Source organism: Brachyistius frenatus, unplaced genomic scaffold (genome assembly GCF_029030835.1).
Source record: "Brachyistius frenatus isolate BFR_SWC_R1_liver_20210118 unplaced genomic scaffold, ASM2903083v1 Contig_38, whole genome shotgun sequence".
NCBI classification, from domain to species: domain Eukaryota; kingdom Metazoa; phylum Chordata; class Actinopteri; family Embiotocidae; genus Brachyistius; species Brachyistius frenatus.
In genome coordinates, this window is record NW_027210637.1 from 2,233,954 (window position 1) to 2,253,873 (window position 19,920).

The following is a 19,920-nucleotide window of genomic DNA, read 5'->3' on the forward strand; positions in this document are numbered from 1 at the left end:
GAGTTATTGGTATGTCTGATATTTTGACATTGAGACGTAGTTGAAGTAGGCCTTAAAGAATTGTCTAAATTGCCCTTCTGGACCTCTGTGACTGTCTTCAGGCACATGGGGATATGGTATGACTTAAAATAGTGGAGAAAAACCTTCACACACAGGCATTGCATACTTTGTCTTCCTGCACCTTTTATTTTTTATTACGAATCACACTTTAAACTCGTAATATACGCTAAATTTAAAATTTAAAATACAGCACTACAAAATATTACCCTACACATGTTGATTTATTTTCTGACAAGTGTCTAATGGATTCCTGGGTTCAGGTAGGTAAGGCTTAGAGCCGTCTGTGGTCTCAATCGATACATTCCTGTCTGTAAAGAATCGCTGCCAAAATGGCAGCTGATAGCCCGAAGAGCAGCAATCCAACAAATCAGGAAATAAATTAGGGTTCTCATCTAGACGGACTAAGCCCCCATGTATCATTCAGCAGTTGGAAGTAGCTTGAGAAGATCTGGGGAGAAAAAGGTCAAGTTTTAAGAGATTATCATTTCTCACAGATAAATCCCCTGCTAAATAAGTGCATCCTCTTGTCAACATAAACCAAATGGAATGAAAATATTTGCCCTCTGAAGAAGACAAAAGAGCAAGCGAAATATGACTGACAAGAAGACATACTGTTTACATTTTGTTATGTGCTTCAGATATAAATAACAGAGGTTACAATTGGTAAATAAACATTAAATACGTACAGTACTCCATAGATTTGGGGCTTGTCGATCAGAGGTACAGTATTATTAAAGTGTAATTCTTCTTGGCAGAAGAACGTGTATGTAATGGACGAGAAAAAGCAAGGGGAAGACAAACAGCAGAATAACAGGATCTGTTTCCAGTTAGCAGTTGCCAGTCATCGATTTAAGAGGTAGCTTGACTTTTGGTGCAGTGAAGATTCAGTCCGCTATTGATCCTCAAAGTGTCAAGTTCTTGTCAAGGGGGGCCTACACCACTTCCTGATGCAGTGCCTTGGCAGGGCAAAGAATAAGTCACAGCAAATCAGAGGGAGAAAGCAACGGGGAGACTAAGGTTACTGTATGTGGGTGTGGGCAATGGAAGTGGAAAGTAATATCACTAATATAACAAACAAGCAAACAAAACAACAGTATTGATTGTGTGGTTGGTTGTGGAGGGGTAGCGTGTCATTGTTATACCATTGCAGGCCATTCACATGGAGGGTCTACAAACGGCAGTAGGCGGCCACTCATTATCAGTGGGACATGTTGATGCAGCCAGAACAGAGATTTAAAAGGCACCCGGTGGCACTCGAGGGGAAAGTGGAGAATGGCTAAGCTTTATGCAAATGTCCTCTGATGCAAGTGTCCGTTTTGAAACGGTACCATGAAGGCGTTTACAGGACTGTAATGTTATTCGGTCTTGCAAACATGCGCATCATTGTTGTATTAGAACAGTTTTAATACAAAAAAAAAAGAAAAATGCTCAAAATAAAACTATTCCGTACTCAAACAGACTGTGAAACACAAAATAAGCAGCTGTTTTGGATGCAGTACAGCGATGTCTTTTTTTAATTTTTTTTTTTTTTTTTTTTTTATAGAGGCCAGAGGCTGTACATCATGGTTAGCTTGTGTACCTTAGCTTGTGCACATCATGTTTGATGGAAAGTGTCCTATGCAATGATGCTAGTTTGCAGCCAGTGTAAAAAAATAAATAAATGTATATTAGTGGCTTTAGGGAGATTGGGACCATATTCTGAGGAGAAAAACAAGTGCAATATTCAATCTCGACCGGGATTAACTAGGGTTTACATTTGTATCTATGCATTTATACGTCCCTCTTACCCGTAATTGTAAATACAGCAGCTATTTTTATTTTGCACATTCATGCCTGGAAGAATCTTGTAATTTGATTTCAGACACCCCTTGAGGGGACCTTACCATTTGTTAACCTCGTCATTAGTTTGTCTGCCAGCCTCGCTTCCATCATCGCAGCGAGTCCTCATTAACTTCTTTTATTTTGCATGCGGCCCTCAAGCCAATGCAGGTGAGGTAGCTCGCCATCTAGCCTGTTGAGCACACTTTAGTTCCTTACCTTTAGACTTTCTGAATTGTCAAAATGGCTCCGAGTGAATGCTACTTTCTAACTCGTGCCTTAAGTTAAAGTTTGGCTGACTAACATTGGCCAGCTAAAGCAAACAGTTGCCTTTCCTAACCTCAGCTAACAAATGTTAGCCAGCTGCAACCTCTCCTTTCCAATGTTGGCTTGGCATTTCGTTCTCACTAAAAATGTCACATTATCTAATGTTGGCGCTCAGCCACGAGCAGTGAAGCGACCCCTTGTCGCGATGCGTTCACTTGGTAATTGAGTTCCAGAGTTTTACCTTATTTAACAATATTACAACCCATGCGTGCGAAAGACAAACAAGTCGGTCAACACGGCGACAGGAGATATCTTATCTGGCACTTTTTTGGTGCTAAAAAGAGAAGGTTGAAATGTTTTAAGAATTAGGACTTAAAGATGATGCACCCTGTTTTTTTGTTTTGTTTTTTTCCTGTGGTTGTTATGCAGGCTTAAAACTAAGCAGGATCGAATGAGTAATTGGGAGTTTCACACGTGTACGCTGTTGTATTAGGGAAGCAAACGGACGTCAGAGTAAAGGTCAGCGGCAGGAGGAGGTCAGGAGGAAAGTGATCAGGCAGCGCCTTGTAGCAAAGAGGTCGGTAAGCGCCTGAACTGACTGCGGTCTTCCCCTCACGCCCTGGAGACAAAGTTGCCCCCCTTTCTTGTCATCGTATAATTTGCACTCTGATCTTCACAAATAGATCTAAAATTACCCAGAGTTTTATCACCACGGCAGATCAGAAGACACTCATTTGTGTTGCGTTTGGAAGAGTTATCTGTGATTAATTGATGTTGGCGACTTGTATTTAAAGAGATAACGAGTAACGTTGAGGAACAAAGAAGACCAAAAATAATCTGGTTGCTTCCAGGACGGTGGTGATTCAGCAAGGAATTAGAACGAGCAGTAAGGACACGTACAAAGGATGGATAATCCTGGCTGCTGGTGTTCTTTGAATCATAACCGAATCACCTGAAGTTCACCACACTTATAAGCCCCCCCTCGCCAACCCTCGAGAGATTTCTTATATCCCACCTTCCTGTCTGACTCTGTCGTGCTTCACTGGGAGCTTAATGCCACCGCCGTTGATTAGCTGACTGGTCACAGCTGTGCTCTTCGTCTCCGAGGTCACGGTCAGATTTGCACATCGAAATATGTTGGTTTGCTGGGTTTCACCTGAAAGACAAATGGCAAATTAATCAAACATATGCTTTGACATGAGATGCAAGAAGTGGAGCTTTTTTTTTTTTTTCCACTGGGAAACATTGGCCCTAATATACCTTTTGATTTAGGCCGCCTTCTCCTGTGCCTTCACTTTCTTTATTCACTGTCTTTGGTCCTTTTTTTTTTTCCCCCATCATGATTGTTCTAGAAATGTATGTTTTCTAACTGTCCAACTTACATATAAACACAAAAACCACCAAAAATCTTTAACAAGTAAAACCAAGAACCAAAAATAAACATCTTCACTCACTCTGCAGTGTGACCTGCCTACTTCCAATGTCCATCTTTCCATTTCCTGACACCTGCGTACAGCAGCATGCGTTATTGGCAAGTAGCCTGTTGATGCTGTGTTATCTGATGCTGTGTATATATATATATACACTGCCAGCTACAATAACCGCTCATGTCAACCTACTCGTGGTAACTGCAAGTAGCATATGTTGGGGTTGCTGATATCTTCCAACTGGCATCGCAAATTGCTGAAGTGTGTCAGCACAAGCAGTAAACATGAGCATCAGTTTTATCAGTGGCAGCAGTTTGAGGTATGAAAAATCACAATTAGCCGTTCACACTAATCAACAGTGCTGTCAAAGAGTGAGAAGTACTATTTCTGGTCTGTGAAGGGTATAAACCTGACTTCAGAGGTTAACGGAGAAAACCTCAAACGTAAGCATCTTAAATCAGTTTTGTAAAATGGTAAAAGCAAAATATAATGTGTAATTGTATAGTGATAGTTCAGTCACAGCTATTTCAGGACATTTGTGGCAGCTGCATTTGTAGTATTGAATGAAAACATTTGTATCGCTTCTTTAATTCAGCTGCTGGAAGGCACCATTAGTATGTGCGTCGATAGGAGGGCAACATTTCCTGTAACCTGAGGTTATGAAATGATCATGACTGATTTCTAAAACCGACTGAGAAGGCGCATGTTCTATCAAAAGTTAATTTAACCTCAAAAGCTTTTATAAAAAAAAAAATCATTCTTCCCTGAATTATACTTCCTAATTTACCATTTCTGTGCCACAGGATTATTCTATGGTTTTGCCCTCTACAGGGTTGTGTATATTTGACCCACAGCCACCGTCATCTTATTTAGCTTTATGTAATGTGAAAATCCTAAAAATATACTGAATTTAAGTCAGAGCACATCTGTGACAAAAGACCTGCACTGTAGTGGTTTATTACTTCATAGTTAAATATTATTTGGTCTACTTATAGTACAATCACATTTTAACTTAGATTCAGTTGATTGAACTATTTAACCTGCGGATTACCGTGGTGTTTCTCTCGAAATGTCTGACCTAGTTATGTTGAATAAGATATCAAAAGAGGAAGGAGGGGCTACATACTAAGACTTGAATAGGCTTGATTTCTTGAGCTGACAGATTTTTGTTCATGTGCTGTGCTGTCTGCTTGAATATGTTGTATGTGAGTCATTATCATTGCCGAGTATTGTCAGTCTGTGTTGAATGGCTATTCTTCCTCTGTTCGTCCTGTGGCACAAAAGCTTTTGAATAGAAATGTGCTGCCAGGTGACTTTGTCAAAGACGAACATCGATGAATAATTTGACAAAAAAGTTGTTAAAGGCAATGGTGACAAAAAAGCAAACATGTTTACAACCTTGAATGGTAATAAAACATCATGAAAAATGACCTTTGGCATGAAAAAGGACAATTTATAGGTCCAGTCAGCCTAACAGGCATTAGTCTGAGTCACTGGGTAGATAATTTTGACATGAACAGCGAAGGACTTCCACTATATGCGTGTTACTGTTTTCCAATCCCCCATCGCAACGGGAAACAACATCAACAACCTCCGAGCAGCAGCTCACATGCTGAAAATGGCATGTTTAGACAAAGATTTGAATCGTACGATGAGGCAGACCTGCTTGCTTCCTTTCAGTCTTTTGCAGGGATTTAGCCATTTTAATGGCAGGGTCCTGCCTCCCCATGTGCAAATGTTTCACCCAAACATGGTCCCCTTAACAAATATTACACAGGCACAGTGGCTGTATCCAGGGCTTAACGCCCCCCTAGACGATTGTGATTTGTTTAAAAAATATGTTGTTTTTTTTGTTTTTTTTTTTGTCTTTCCCACGGTACCAGAATGATATATTGGTTCTGCCAGACCATTCTCGAGCGCTGGCACATTGCAGTGGAGATAGGTCTGGCTCTGCGAAACTAACCAGCCATTGTCTGACATATGAGAAAATAAGGAGCAGAAATAATAGTCCACCCACAATGCATATTAGCGGGCTTGAGTGCTCTCTGGCTCGTCACCTCGCCTGATTCGGTGGCCTCTCTCACAAATTGTAGTGTCGCTGGGGCTTTTGCAAACTACTATTCTGACAGTATTTGAAGTCGGAACAGTCACGGGGACCAAACCGTTCACGCCTCGCTTTGTTAGCCGAGTTGTCACACCTCTGCAAGAAAGACCGTGGTGCCTTTTGAAGTCTTTATTTTTTAACATCATTTTATGCAAAGTCAGGAACAAAAACAATTTACACAAATGGTCCATAGCGCGTTCGTAGAGCGGTAACAGTAGTTCTGTCAGGGCTGCCATTAAGAAGACAGTGGCCCTGTGATGAATGCGGAGTTGTCTTATTGAAATGGAATGATGCGTAGTATTCTAATTTAAGGCAATATTAATAATATAATACCGCTTTACAGATTTAAGTAGATTTGTTGAATTGGCGCAAAAGTAGTTCTGTCAACTCCGTTGTGGCAGCATGCTTCGGTGGGATGGCACACCCTGCCAGCTATCTGTAAGAAAAAAACAACAAATTAAACATTAGGCTCATCACAAAAGCTGTTGACAACTGTTTGACAGAAAATTTATTCATAATCATACAGGAAAATGCATGATTACAAATAGTAAATGCAATGTATGGTTATTTTGTCACCCATTACTGTATTTAATTGAACATTACAAACCATTAATCTGCTATTCTGATGCCATATATGATTATAACATTTAAAATTATGTATATTTTACAACGTATATAATACAAAACATCAAATAAGCAAAGAACCGTAAGCCCAATTGAAATGTATGTTCATATAGCCTGGCAACAAATATGCATTGTGTATGAATCATCTTATTTCAGCATGTTTATTCCTTTATTTAAAAAACAAGACTTACATGAAGATTGAAGTCATGCTGTTTAGATGCCTCTCAACACTTGTCGTTTCTTTGATATAAAAAAATAATAATAATTCCTATCTCATTTGTTTCACCCCACCATGCTTTCACAATAATAGAGGGTACTTGGCTGTGGGATATTAAAGGAATTACACAGTCAGAATCTGTGACTCATGACTCCACACTCAAGTATTTCTCTTATCACATCAGCCGAAAGTAACCCCCACATTGCCTGTGGTGATAAGCCAATTGATTTCTACCTAGGATGGAAGAAATTGGAGGAGAAAAAAAAAGTGACTTTAAATCTATTTAACAAACATGGACCAATGGATGCATGTTGTTGACTTACAGAACCTAGAATGCCACTAGCAGCTGTCATTGATGGCAACAAACGCACTGTACTGAAATGAAGAAACACCTGTCTGGATGGAAGACAGAGAAATCAATTAAAAAAGGATGCAGATAACGTCTGACATCTCTGCTGACACCAGAGAGATGTGTATCTGTGTGATTAATGTTTGAGCTGGGAGGGTTTGATTGGGCTGTGCACTTTGTCTGCAGTAAAACTGCCCTGTTACAATAGCATCGTATGGCCTCTGCCTATTTAATATAATAAAATATTTTAATAATAATCTTGTTTTGTTTTTTTTACTTGTGTTTCTGAGTTATTTGTGTTCTCTGTAAAATTGACTGCATATATAATCTATTACACGTATATTTTATATTATATGCGAGTTTAGTCGTGTAATTATACCATATGCTTTTGACATGTTCTTATCGATATTGAAGCGTGTTAATAACCAACTACTTCAAAAACACTGAAGAGTCATTAAGTTAAACACTGTAATGTAAGACTGAATGCATCAACACTGTTAACATCTAAAGTATGAATATTGTGCTATAAATATTCTACAACATATGTCAGTCCTTTGCACTTAGTATGGGGGTTTAACAGAGAAACATTTGTTCAATTATATGTACTTATTTTAACGTTTAGAGGACATTGTCTTTGTTTCGATCACCTTTTATCTCACTTTGAGCATCCAAAACTCTCCAGTTTCTTCCTAGGTTTCAATGAGAACTGTAAATGTATGAAGCACTTCAATTAAGAGGAAAATAATTGCTCAAACATGGATGAAAGTCTTGCATAATGCACGTGGATTCCATTGCATGATTCAAACTGTTCCTCTCAATTGTTGTTTGGGCAAAAGTACAAATACTTAATTCATGGGCCTGAGTCATTTTGTCAGACTGTCAAATGAAAGAAACATTCAGAAAATTGAATAAAATGAAATAGCAGTGGATTCCTGAGGGCACACTGCTGCACAAATGGTCGGGATTTGCATGAAACTGATGAAATATGATAATAGTAGATGTGTATAATTGTTCATGGGTCACACAGATGGGCAGAGCAGAAGCAGGCATTTGCCAGGGCGCGCAGATCAAGAATAACTCATCGCAACCCTGAGCACGCAGAGACTCGGGTACACATGCAAAATGTCATGCTGAATTTGTTGATTGTTGTTTGGGAAACTTTTTGTTAAAAAAGAAGCAGTTGCTCGTATTAAAGCACATTTACATGCAGCGTTAAAGGACAAATCGGGGTGTCACTTAGAGACAGATTTATTTGAGATAATGTAATTGTAATTGTATAGAACCCGGTATCCCATCTGCTTCATCGTCACCCATGAAATTACATTTTCACAAGACTAGCTCTGACTTGATGGAAAATGCTGCAGGTACAAAAGGAGAAACGGTTGGTGCTGAATTTCTTTGCAGAGGTCAGTCATAACTTTTGTGTGGCTAATGCACTCATTAAGTGATACCATACATTTAATGTGTATTTAAGTGTTTGCCGATGTGGACCATCTTGCCTCGCTAACCTCACTCTTATTTTGAAGGCAGAGGTGATGGCGAGCTGGAGGAAGCTGATGCATATTCAGAAGTAACAATAATTGAGCCATTGATGCAGAATGTTCTCCAAATAAGCACATTATAAAGGTGCATCATTTTAAAACCATAAAGTGGATATATTATGTGGGGTTTGTGATATCAAAAGCAAATTTACGATGTGTAATGTTCCATGAAAGAGGAGGTGACATAAACTAAGCCCTTTAGATATCGACTGAACACCTTCTGCCTCTCACTTCCTGCATAATCTCCATATTAAAGACTTTGCATTAGTAAGCTGGTAAGCTCTTGATACAAACTTGAGCAGAAGTTAATTGTTGTGGCCGAACTTTTTGAATGTTTATCTAATGGTACTATGAATATAGACGTACAGTTCATCAGCACCGAGGTCACTGAGGGATTCATCCTTTACTTGATGACAAGGTTTGGGTCAAAAGCTCACCATGTAATACATTTAGAGGGCAGCCACATAAACAAGACATAAAGCTTCACCCTGCACTGTAAAGTACTGCTTTTTATTTGACAAACTCTGGGAATTCAGAACACGTTGAGCAGTATCATATGTAGTATTGATTCACTTGTAGTTTGTCTGATAGCCTTGATTAACCACATAAACCTTAGTCAACTCAGACAGGGGAACTTTTCAAGAAGTTGGGTTCCTGATTGACATTTTACGTCTGAGGGGACTTATGTCTACCTCCTCTTGCATCAGTGGACGCATGGTTTCACTGCGGTGTCTTTGCGTCACTGGCACCATGAAGCAGATGTGGAATAAATCGCAAAAAGAATCCTACAATCATCTTCTCTAACCTCTGATTTAATGTGAAAATCTAATATTAATGGTTATTGTTGGGAAATATATCAAAATCCGACTGATAATGGGACGAGACATCATTTTTGATTTTGCCTATGTATTTATAGTGATTTGGCATAAATGTTGCTGGTTTTAGAGGTTCAATGTGTTGGATTTAGAGAGAGATCCACTGCTACAAATAGAATATGATGTTAATAATATTTTTTTTTCATCAGTGTCTAATTATCTGAAATTTTGAATTATGTTTTTTTCATTCCCTGAGAATGATCTGCCATTTTCTATCCAGGGAGCGGGTCCTCCCGCATGGAGGCTGCCATGTTGCTCTGCCATCTTTCTACAGTAGCCCAGAAGGGACAAACCACACACTCCTCTAGAGAAGGCCTTTTCAGGTTTTTGTGAGTTTCGCATTGATTCACCTGCATCTAGGGTGAGGCGAGGGGCGTTTAGTTGGTTAATCTCACCACGAGATGCCACTAAATCCTTCACACTGCTCCCTTAAAGGCTGCATGACAGTAAAGTGAAGTAATTGTCTCAACTCACTTGATTGTTGCAGCTTTTCCATAGTATATCTTTGTTTTATCCACATTACTGCTGATTATTTCTGAAAATCTCTGTTGCTGTTTTGTAAAAGCACTAATAGTCAATGGGGCAATGCACAATACATTTATTGTACCAGATATTGCTCGAAGTTCATTTTATTAGATGCGGTCTTGAAACCTACTGTTGGCTGCTTTAAAGAAACTTTAAACAAATTTAAACATGAGCATAGGGAAACGATAGAAAACGCTTGAACAAATAATCGCCTAATTGACCTCCGGTGAAGTTGAATGTACAGCAAGTCATCTATTCACTTGCCTTTGAGCCTCGTTTACTTCAGCAGGAATTAACTGTTTCTGGTGAGCTGGATATCTTTCGAAATCCTCTCATCTTCCAGCAGTTGAACAACCTCATGTGGACCGGCTCATGAAAACTGAGACATCCAGCACAATGCACTGCTATATTTCCATAAGTCTTTTCCTCTCAATCTGCTTCCATGAAATCCTTTTTGATCATGTGCAATCCCTTCTCAGTACCTGGCTGCTGACCATTTTCTACACACAAGTGTCCTCTTGGCATGCAGAATGCAGCAGACACGAGTCTGTTTAACATTTCCAAGCTAGACAAATTGGGCTAAGATACCAGCTGTTAAGCATGGGATGGCTAATCAGTTAAGCACAATGCTGAGGATTATGCAGTCAAAGAAGAGTTGTTGTTGTTGTTCTAAACACAATGTAATGCAGAGGACAGCACATCTGCTGTTGCTTTCGTTATCTGAGCTATTTCCTCTTGTCTAAGGCTTGTTATTTGCTTGCTGCTGTTTACCACAGGCCTGTTGTGAAGGAAGTGTCCAATTAACTGTGGATTTGGTGGCATGTGCTATCACATCAGGGCTCCCAGAGTCTCGCGTCATGTGTGTGCTTTTGTGGCATGGTGTGAGTTCTTCAGACCAGCACTTTTAAATCACTTCCCTCGGCTAAATGTCCTTTTTGTCCACTGCATGGGCTATAATTTTTTTTTTTTTTTTTTTTTAAATATGTAGAGGATTTGTTTAGATACTAAAAGAGTCCGTAGGGCAGATTTGTATGTGTTGTGTATATACAGTGTTTGGTAAGATTAGAAAATGGCAATGTCAACAATAATAAGACGCAATGGGACACAATGCAGATTAGATGTTTTCATTCCATACATTTTCTCTTAATAAGTATTTAATTGATTAATTGCCAACGACAAAATGATTGTATATTAAAAGCAAGCACAGATGATCCAACGAATAATTAGATCTTTGTCTTTAATCACCTGCATAGCTCTATCCATAGACACGACTGCTGGGCGGTATGACCAAAAATATCGGACCGGATTACCACCCACCGCCCCTGTCGTGTGTGGCGGGGTGGTGGAGGGGCTCCTCCGGCTTCGGTTTTCTCTCTGCAAATGGTTAAAAAAAAAAAACCTGACCTCCATAAAACAAGGTCCCAAGGTTGAGACACTGCAGGAGTCTGACTCAGGCTCTGTGTGCTACAAGCAATGATGCAATAAACCTTTTGTTTTGGGAAGTACTCACGCAGCCTTCCACTGCGGTGGCCGCTGTGCTCGCAGCATGGGATCAGAGGCACAAACATTTTCCCGTCCCAGCCTTTTTAATTTTTTTTTTTTTTTTTTTTTTAAGTATATGTTGTTTGATATATTTACTGCCTCTTGAAAAGTCTTCAGTCCAAATATGTTGTCCTTCTTGCTTTAACTTCTACATGTTAATTTATTTATATCTATTTGTTTTTAATATTAATGGAGCCTGGCAGGTGGATTTGTCTTCATCTTCTCCATCTGTTTATTTTTTTTTTAAGTACTCCCAACACGGTTTCCTTTTTGTTTTATGTAAACTGTGTGTGTGTGTGTGTGTGTGTGTGTGTGTGTGTGTGTGTGTGTGTGTGTGTGTGTGTGTGTGTGTGTGTGTGTGTGTGGATCTGCTAGCGAAGCTATATCTCTGACCCAAAAGTTTTCATGATTTCTTTTGTGGCATTTTAGTGACCCTGTGAACTCATAATCTTGTTGTTTCCATGCTAGCTTTTATTATTCAGGTTCTCTTTTGTGTGTCAAAAAACAAAAAAAGTAAGAGGGCTGAATTACCTTTTTTATGCGTAGTCTGTTCTATTCTCTTTGAAGAAAGACCGATGAAAAGGGGAGGATGGCGAGGTTTAACATTTTTCACAAAGCTACTCCAGGCCATATGGGTTTACACGGTCAAATCCAGTCTCAAAATATTTAGTGTGCTGTCAACCAACTACCATACTACCTACTTAAAAATAGTATCTTCTGCAGTTGGTAATTTAATTATTAGGTATTGCCTTGAAATGCTCTAATGTGACAGAGCATGACAAAAAATATTGCGTTTTTGGAAACAATATGGAGTATTCAATACTATGCAAATATTAAAGGCACTTAAGATGATTCGACTCTTTTCCTTCAGGGAGATACCAGATTATTCCCCAATTTCATTCTGCAGGATAGTCCAATTTCATTCTGCAGGATAGTCTCTAAAATTGGAACAATTTACTGCCTATTACCTTAAAAAAAAACTTGGTGGTTACATCAGATACCAATTACAGTTTTTTCTTTTTTTTCTTTTTTTTTTTCAATTAAATGTTTGTTTGTTGTAAAGTAATTGATAAATAAAAACGACTTGTGACATTATTTACGAAAGGGCTCCGACTTTACTTTAGTGCCTAAAATGTTCGCACTGGGCAGTAAATTCCTGAGTTGTGTTGTTAGTTAAAGTTGTAGAGCAGTGAATTTCCAGGTGGCACTGTCGATCCATCTTTGAGATGTTCCTTTATGACCCAATAAAGCAAATGCAAAAGAAATCAAGACATTGTACCAAACCTCTGAGGAGTTCTGACCATCATAGTCACTTTAATAGCGCCATAAATTTCAATGTTCCCTTCAGTGTTTTGAATGGGAGCCAAATTTATTTGGGAAATAAAATAGCGGCACAGTGAATGAGCTCTATGTGCAACAAGTAATAAAACAAATACCGAGAAATCTGATGCGATTATGGTCGACTTCAAATGGAGTAACACTGAAAAGCAGGATGGCATTTTATACCCACTAAGCACGACAACCAGCGCTAGAGTGTGATGTGGACGTTGTAGCTCAGTCAATAATAAAACACACTCGGACACAATGTCGACTAGAAATCTTTCCTGTTACGGCTCCTTTTTGTGCATGTAATTTGATTGAGCTTCGGATCAATGCAACTGAGCCTAAAAGCCTCCTTTGGCACATTTGTGTCAGCAATTGAATTGAATGCACAAACTTTGACTTGTCCTTCGTGTATTCCTACATAATGAAAGTGCTGCCTGGGGCGTGGGCTGAGTAACGCTGCTGCACAGGATGACTCGAGCCTCGTCTGGAGTCTGGCTGAGTTCAGAGTCTGAAACCTACAAAACTTAAATGTGAAATAACTCGCGTTAGGGGATGTGAAGCCGGGTGATTAATCCAGCAGGAAAACAGTGATGTGCTGCGTGGACTGATTGAAAGGGATTTATTGCACGTAACAAGCTGGCCGAGCGACACTAGAAGAAAAAAACAACAACCCGACAACAGAAAGCAGACAAAATTAACTACTTCAAGGCTTGACAATAATGCCAGGCTAACTAAAAAAAAACACAAAAAGCAGGATATTCACAGTTTCTGGTATTTACGTAACAAGGACAGAAAGACAGTGAATAAGCACTGAAGTGAGCTGAGCCTTGTTGACAGTGTGGCCTTTTGTTCCTGGCGAGGACAGTTGCTAGATTGAATTGATCTGACTTTAGAGCCTAACCATTTATCTTGGTCAGTCATATCTGATCTGTGGCTGTCGAGTGGAGACGGGCTCCTTGGAGAAATGTATTGGAGGGCTGGTGAAGGGTCTACTTTACCTCTCTGCTGTGGTGCCAGAATTTCCTTTGTTAGTCAAGCGTGTGTATGTTTCTTTATAGAAATGCCCCAAATTGCAGAAAATGAATCACTTGATTGGTAAGTTGAGAAAACTAATCAGAAACTATTACTACTAGTTACCTTTTGTCACTTTTTCACACTGAAAAGCCCAAAATCCCCCAGTTCCAGCTAAAATTTGAAAACCCTTTTTTTTTTTTAGCTTTGTCATATTTAATGGAGAATTCAATATATATATATATATATATTTTTTTTTACTATTTCAGATATTTCAATCAATTTGTCAAGGCAATAAATGGTTGAGGAATCACCGATGAAGATAGCTGTTGTGCACTAATATGTGCGATTTGTGATTTTTAATCATATTCTATTGAATTCTTACTCTAATGAAGAAAACTATCATAAAATACTTTCAGATCCGTTTCAATTGCAGTTTATAACAGCTTAATCGTTAGCCAACTAGAATATAGTTTAAAAATTGTAACTTACAATATGTTTAAGTACAATAACACGAATGTTGTGCAAAGATGAAATGAACACAAAGCAAGTCGGTAAATGCCCCGTTACTTTCCTCTCGCTGCAGCGGAATGCTGTTGGTCCTGCAGCCATGTTTTCCACGGAGATTTTCAGGTTAGCTGACCTCTCTCCAAAGACCGTCCTGAAGAAGAAAAAAAAAAAGAGAAGGAAATAAATTTAAAAAAATAATAATAATAATTGTAAGATTCTGCTGGCATGGTTGCAGCGCAGCACTGTCACTCCAATTTGGAAAGCTGTGAGCTGATCCTTTTGACCGTGTCTCCTGCTACCTGGGCCATTTCTAAGCCACAGATGATAATCCTCAAGGGCCCCTCATTAAGTCTTCGCTCCAATTAAGCCACACTCATTTTGCCGCAGCACAATTACTCTGTACTACAGCACACAAATCCTCCAACAGTGGATTAGTTTGTTCAGTGGGTGGGATGAAAATAGCAGCATTGGGAAGTCAGTCAAAGAGGTGAGCGCTCCTAAGGTGTCAGCAGCCGTCGCTCCCACGTCTGGCGGTGTGCATCAAACAATCTGGAGTCCGGGGAACTATATTAGATGTGAAATTATGCTCAATATTTAGCTATGGTAGATATGGCCTATTTAAGTGTCTCTAATGTGGCTTAGCAAGTGGAATCACTGATTAAGCCAACACTTCTGAACTCTGATATATGAATAATATCCAGCCAGCATTAAGACTTTTGGGGACCTAACTTCTTTTTTTCTTTTTTTAAAAAAAATCTTTCACTGTTTCATAATCTGTTATGATCCACTTGCAGTATGAATGAGCACGGCTGGATAAGTTGTAGTCACATCTCATCGACTTCTCTCTGTTTCTTTCATTAAAAAATTAAAGAAAAACAACAGCAATACACAGAACTCGAACTGCATGTCATATTTTAACGGCTCTTTAAGGTGATCAACTCACTGTTAGGTAATAAAGAAAGTAAAAATGATCATCAACAAAAGAATAGGTATTCATTATACGACTGCATTTAGCTTTGGCTGCCTCTGGTTTGAATGTTAAGTGACATCAAAGCTATAGACACACTCAGCACTATCCTATCTGTTATGAAATACTAGTTTGAGGTGCTTAGTAGAGCTCAAGCTAGCAGTTAAAAAAAATAAAATTGTAGGTAAGCTTTCAAAGTCCAGTGAACGTATCATTTCAAACCTGAAGGATGTTGGCATTAATTCTGACGGACCATGTCATCAACAGCGGCGCCTTGATGAAATGATCGCCAGCATCTCTCGCTACCAAATGTTTACAGACGACAGTTTAGTATCCCTGCACTGAAATACCTTACAGCAGTGGTTCGCAACTTATTGGTTGTATCCAAAAGTGGATTTCAGGGCCATTTTGAGCAAGTTGCCAGCATGTGTGTGAAAAAAACAAAAACAAAAAAACAGTTTAACTTTGATTTTGGAGTCTATAAAGTCTGCTGCTGCTCTTTTAGTTTGAAATGCATACACTCCCTATGCAGCAGTGTTGCCATGAAAGTAACGACCAACACTAGCATTGTCAAATAAGTAGTTAGCTCTCATTCCAACACTTGTAAACCGGGTTACCCAAGTCTGACTTTATTTAATGCAAGAAAAGTCTGCCTTTCCTTATTACATACAGCCACAATTTTGCTTGCGACTGAATGTCTGAGGAAAAATGTCCTGTGGCTCAACCAGTTGAGAACCACTGCCTTACAACCATCATATCATGTTGAATTACCTGACTAATACATTGCAGCGCTACCTTCAAATTCACTCATCACTTTTCACATCGTTAGTTCATTATTTTTGTACTCAGTTCTTTTTAGTACTCTTCACCAAAGTACATCAGGTCCTCACTTTAAATGACGGCATGAATCTATGTAATTTTGGCATTCTGGGAAAAGAGCCTGGGTAATCATAATCTTACATACCACGAAATATAACGAGGGACAAGAACACGTAAACCGTAGCTTCTCACATAATGTAGTTATTTTGCAGTTAATTACCAGTTAGGCAGCTTGATGGTCGACTGAACTTGCTGCTCTCTCCCACTCATGACCACACAAAAGCTCGCCAACTGCAGATTGTTCGTCGCTCTGCTTTTCTCTGAAACAAGCTTTAAAAGTCAGATGGTTTTCATGTGAACTTTATCGAGTTGCTTTAAAACTGTGTGACCGTGTGTCTCACATTCACTGTTTGAGACTGTGCCACGAAATTGAAAGGCATGAGCCCTGCAAATGCTACTCGCTTGTCTTCCCCAGCCGAAATGATTTTGTAATGAGCCACTCTCTGGCAGCTGTTTAGGCGCAAAAATTATCAAGTTGACCAGGCAAGGAGAAGCATGTGCGTATGTCATACGAGTCTTTTCTTGTCTACTGCCCCAGTGTGATTTGGCTCATGTTCTTCCTTGGACTGACATTTTCTTCGAGGATGTTTATGCTGGATCGCTGGGCATTTGTGGTGGTTGAGTCGGGTAAAGTCGTGAGCCACCTTTCCATGTCTGCTCTGATTTGTGTTTCTTTTGTTCTTTTCCAGACTGTGGAGTAAGTGACCTGTGAATAGAGGATTTTCTAAAGGACTTCCCTGCCTCTCTAACAGTGTATGGACATCTGACATCGGGAAGCCTAGCAGGTATGTCAAGAGACATCTGCGTCTTCCTGGAATTGTGCATGCCAGAGCCTTTGCATTTTAGTTCCTGAGTTAATTTTAGACCAACATGTTAGTTTTGAATAAAAAGAGAATTTAAAAACAAGCATGTCCAACAATATTTAGGTTAAAACCCATATGAAACCCACACATGTTGATGCCAGCACATACACGCACACCAGCTACATGTAACTAAATCTATATACAGTATAACTTCTGACCAAATTGGAAGGTTGTTTTAAATATAAAATGATTCAATTATAAATAAATGTCGATGAAACGAGGCCTAAAACCACAATAAAATCCACTCGTGAGTCAATGTTGAAGTAACGGCAAGCCATGTGGATCTAAAATGGATATTCAACCCCGATGTCACTGGGCCATCTGTTCCAGTGTTCAGGTCCCCTGACAGTGAAAGACCCATTACTCCTTGTTTATAATGTATCACAGATCATTAAAGTATTTGTTACCTCAACGTGCACTTAAATTGGGTTTTCAGCATTTATTACAATGCATGTGTGGCTACATTTAGATATTGGTAACAATGCAATGACTTTGGTCGGCACAAATAGATTGTACCTGTCAGATTGTTCTTACCAATTTGGCTCTGCACCGCCATGGCCTCATTTTGTTTTTTGGAAAAGGCACCGCAGAAAGTGGGAAGGAGAAAACATGCAGGTTTTGGTGGTGTTGATAACTGTGATTTTACTATTTTTGAAAGTAATAAACAAAGATGGGCCAAATTTTCTTTTCCCACATCTATTTCTGACACCTTGTGCCACCTTGCTAGTCCCTAGTGACCATATTTGGACAAGTTGGGGGGGGGGGGGGGGCGATTGGAAGTCTGGCGATACTATGTCCCGCCCACCGACAGCAGAAACCTGACTGCACCACAGCCCTGTCAATCAAACAAACATGCTCCCACCCAAAAAAAACAACAACAACAAAACAAACAAAAAAAAACAATTTTGACGGGATTATTTTCAGATGATCGGCCAGAATACTAATAGCAAAGAGCGACGTTAGCCAGCAAATCCAGATAACTCATGGAAAGATTTTATTGAGGCAGAGGCTTTTTGGAGCCAACCTCTAGTGGCACTCGGCGGTATTGCAGCTAAAGGCACTTCCTCATCAGCCTAATTTTTCAGACCCGGAAGCCACGTCCACTTTTGCATTCAGTCAATCGTCACCAGCCAGTAATCAGGCTTCGCTATGCAAAGATATAGCTAAAGACTGAAGATCAAAACAGGAAATTAGATGCACATCCAAAATGGAGAATTGGCATTCTTCCTGTACAGGCCTATCAAATTAGACAGAGTCTTACCTCTCTAATTACATTTTGTCAAGAAATAAAATAGTACGAAAAAAAAAAAAAAAGATCACTGAATCACTGGCCTCGATGTTGCTTTCCAAGGCTTCAAAATTACATTTATTTCCCAAAGGGCAGAGATGACACAGAATGACTCGGAGGGTGTCAGACATATCCAGCCAACATACTTAAATGCTCAGCCTCAAATGCCACTGCTGCATGTTTCTGGTTGAACCTGGTGGGTCTGGTTATGTTTTTCGACCCTTTGCCTTACATGTCTTTTTCAATAAATGCTTCCGGGGAAAAATGTGGCAAAAAAAAAAAAAAAAAAAAAAAAAAAAGCAACTGGGACCAGCTGGAAATTAATGTGATCACGTCGGGGAACGGACTGTGCTGAACGACGTGTGAAAAAAAACCCATAAAAAAACGTGTCTCTCTGTACTCCCTTGATGCCGTGAGGCATAACACAATTAGACTTTAGATTGTTTTTTTCCTCTCCCTCTGCCCATCTGATTTCTGCTCTTGCCAGACTATTCTCTTTCATCTGCTTTATTCCTCTGTATTGTCATAATGTAGCAGACCCTGAGTGCTCTCACAGATCACTGGTACAGCTTATCAGTGAAGTGGTGCCGCTTCAAATTGGGTCCCTTAATTTAGTCTTTCTACATTCATTCTCAGGATTACACTTTCGTGGGGGGGGGGAAGAGGGAAATGCTGTGGTGGTGGAGAGGAAGGATAAACATACTCCAGGTAGAAACGGAGGCAGTAAAGAAAAAAAGGGTGTTTAGCGTTCTGAATGTTGAAGTAGCTTTTTGCTTTTTGAAACCTGCCTGGGTCAATCCTCAGCAGTGTTGGAGAGATAAGTGGCGGTCAGGTTGCGATCAGATGAAAAGTTCAACTGGGGGATAAAGTAAATCGACAGTATTTGCTAATACAATAAACAAAATGCACGATGTATCTGCAATTAGCTTCCCTTTATTGTTATATGTTAAAGTTATGGGATTACTATAAATGAAACAGATGGGAATGGTCTATTTTTTTTAGATCATTTTAAAGATAATTTTATGCAATTTCTTTCAGTTTACAATATTACAGTATTGTTCTCCATATAAACGTGTGGCCTTTTCCCAATTAAAACATGAGCAGAATAAACACGAGCTTATTTATGAGTTAATTTTCAACTCTGTCTGTAATTATGGTCAGTCATTATGTAGCTCAGTAAAGAGTCATTCGGTATGGTGTTCTTGAATTATAAGTAACTACAAATGAAGCTCTTTGATTGACGTTCCTTTTTATTCAGCAAATGTTATGATGCAGTCCTTGATATGTAGATTGTTTCATAGAAAGATGAAAGATTTCATCCTCATACTTTTTTTTTTTTTTTTTTCTTCTGAGTCGTGATTACCAACCTTGAAGATTCGTCCACGCTTCCTAGTGTGCAGTATGTGGAGAGCAGAGAGCTGAAGGACAAGAGAGGCCATACAAATCCAGAACATACTAGCATATATAAACAGGGTGGCTGCTGTGCCTCACATGCTGAATGTAAGATGTCATTTCAATCAAGTGTTCAATGCCGTACAGTGTGTTTGCAGCTGTGAAGGGAGTCCAACAAAGTGCTTAAACACCGTGTCTTTCTGGTAATTTGACTGTTTTAATGGGCGTGTCTACCCACCGACTGGCCTCCTACATCAGGATACGCTCCATTTTCTGACTGCTCCTCGGATGCGGATGTTTTTAACATACCCAACGTCGCTGTCTCTGAATTTACA

At 39.4% G+C, this 19,920-nt stretch overlaps 1 protein-coding gene across 3 annotated transcripts in view; it reads left to right on the forward strand.

Moving 5' to 3' along the window:
- Window positions 1–19,920, forward strand: part of lingo2 (leucine rich repeat and Ig domain containing 2) — a 199,768-nt gene that overhangs the window by 47,425 nt on the left and 132,423 nt on the right. For all 3 annotated transcript variants that reach the window (XM_069701789.1, XM_069701788.1, XM_069701791.1), the window contains exon 3: window positions 16,732–16,827. The gene's annotated coding sequence lies outside the window, so the exon portion shown is untranslated. The remainder of the gene's footprint in view (window positions 1–16,731; window positions 16,828–19,920) is intronic.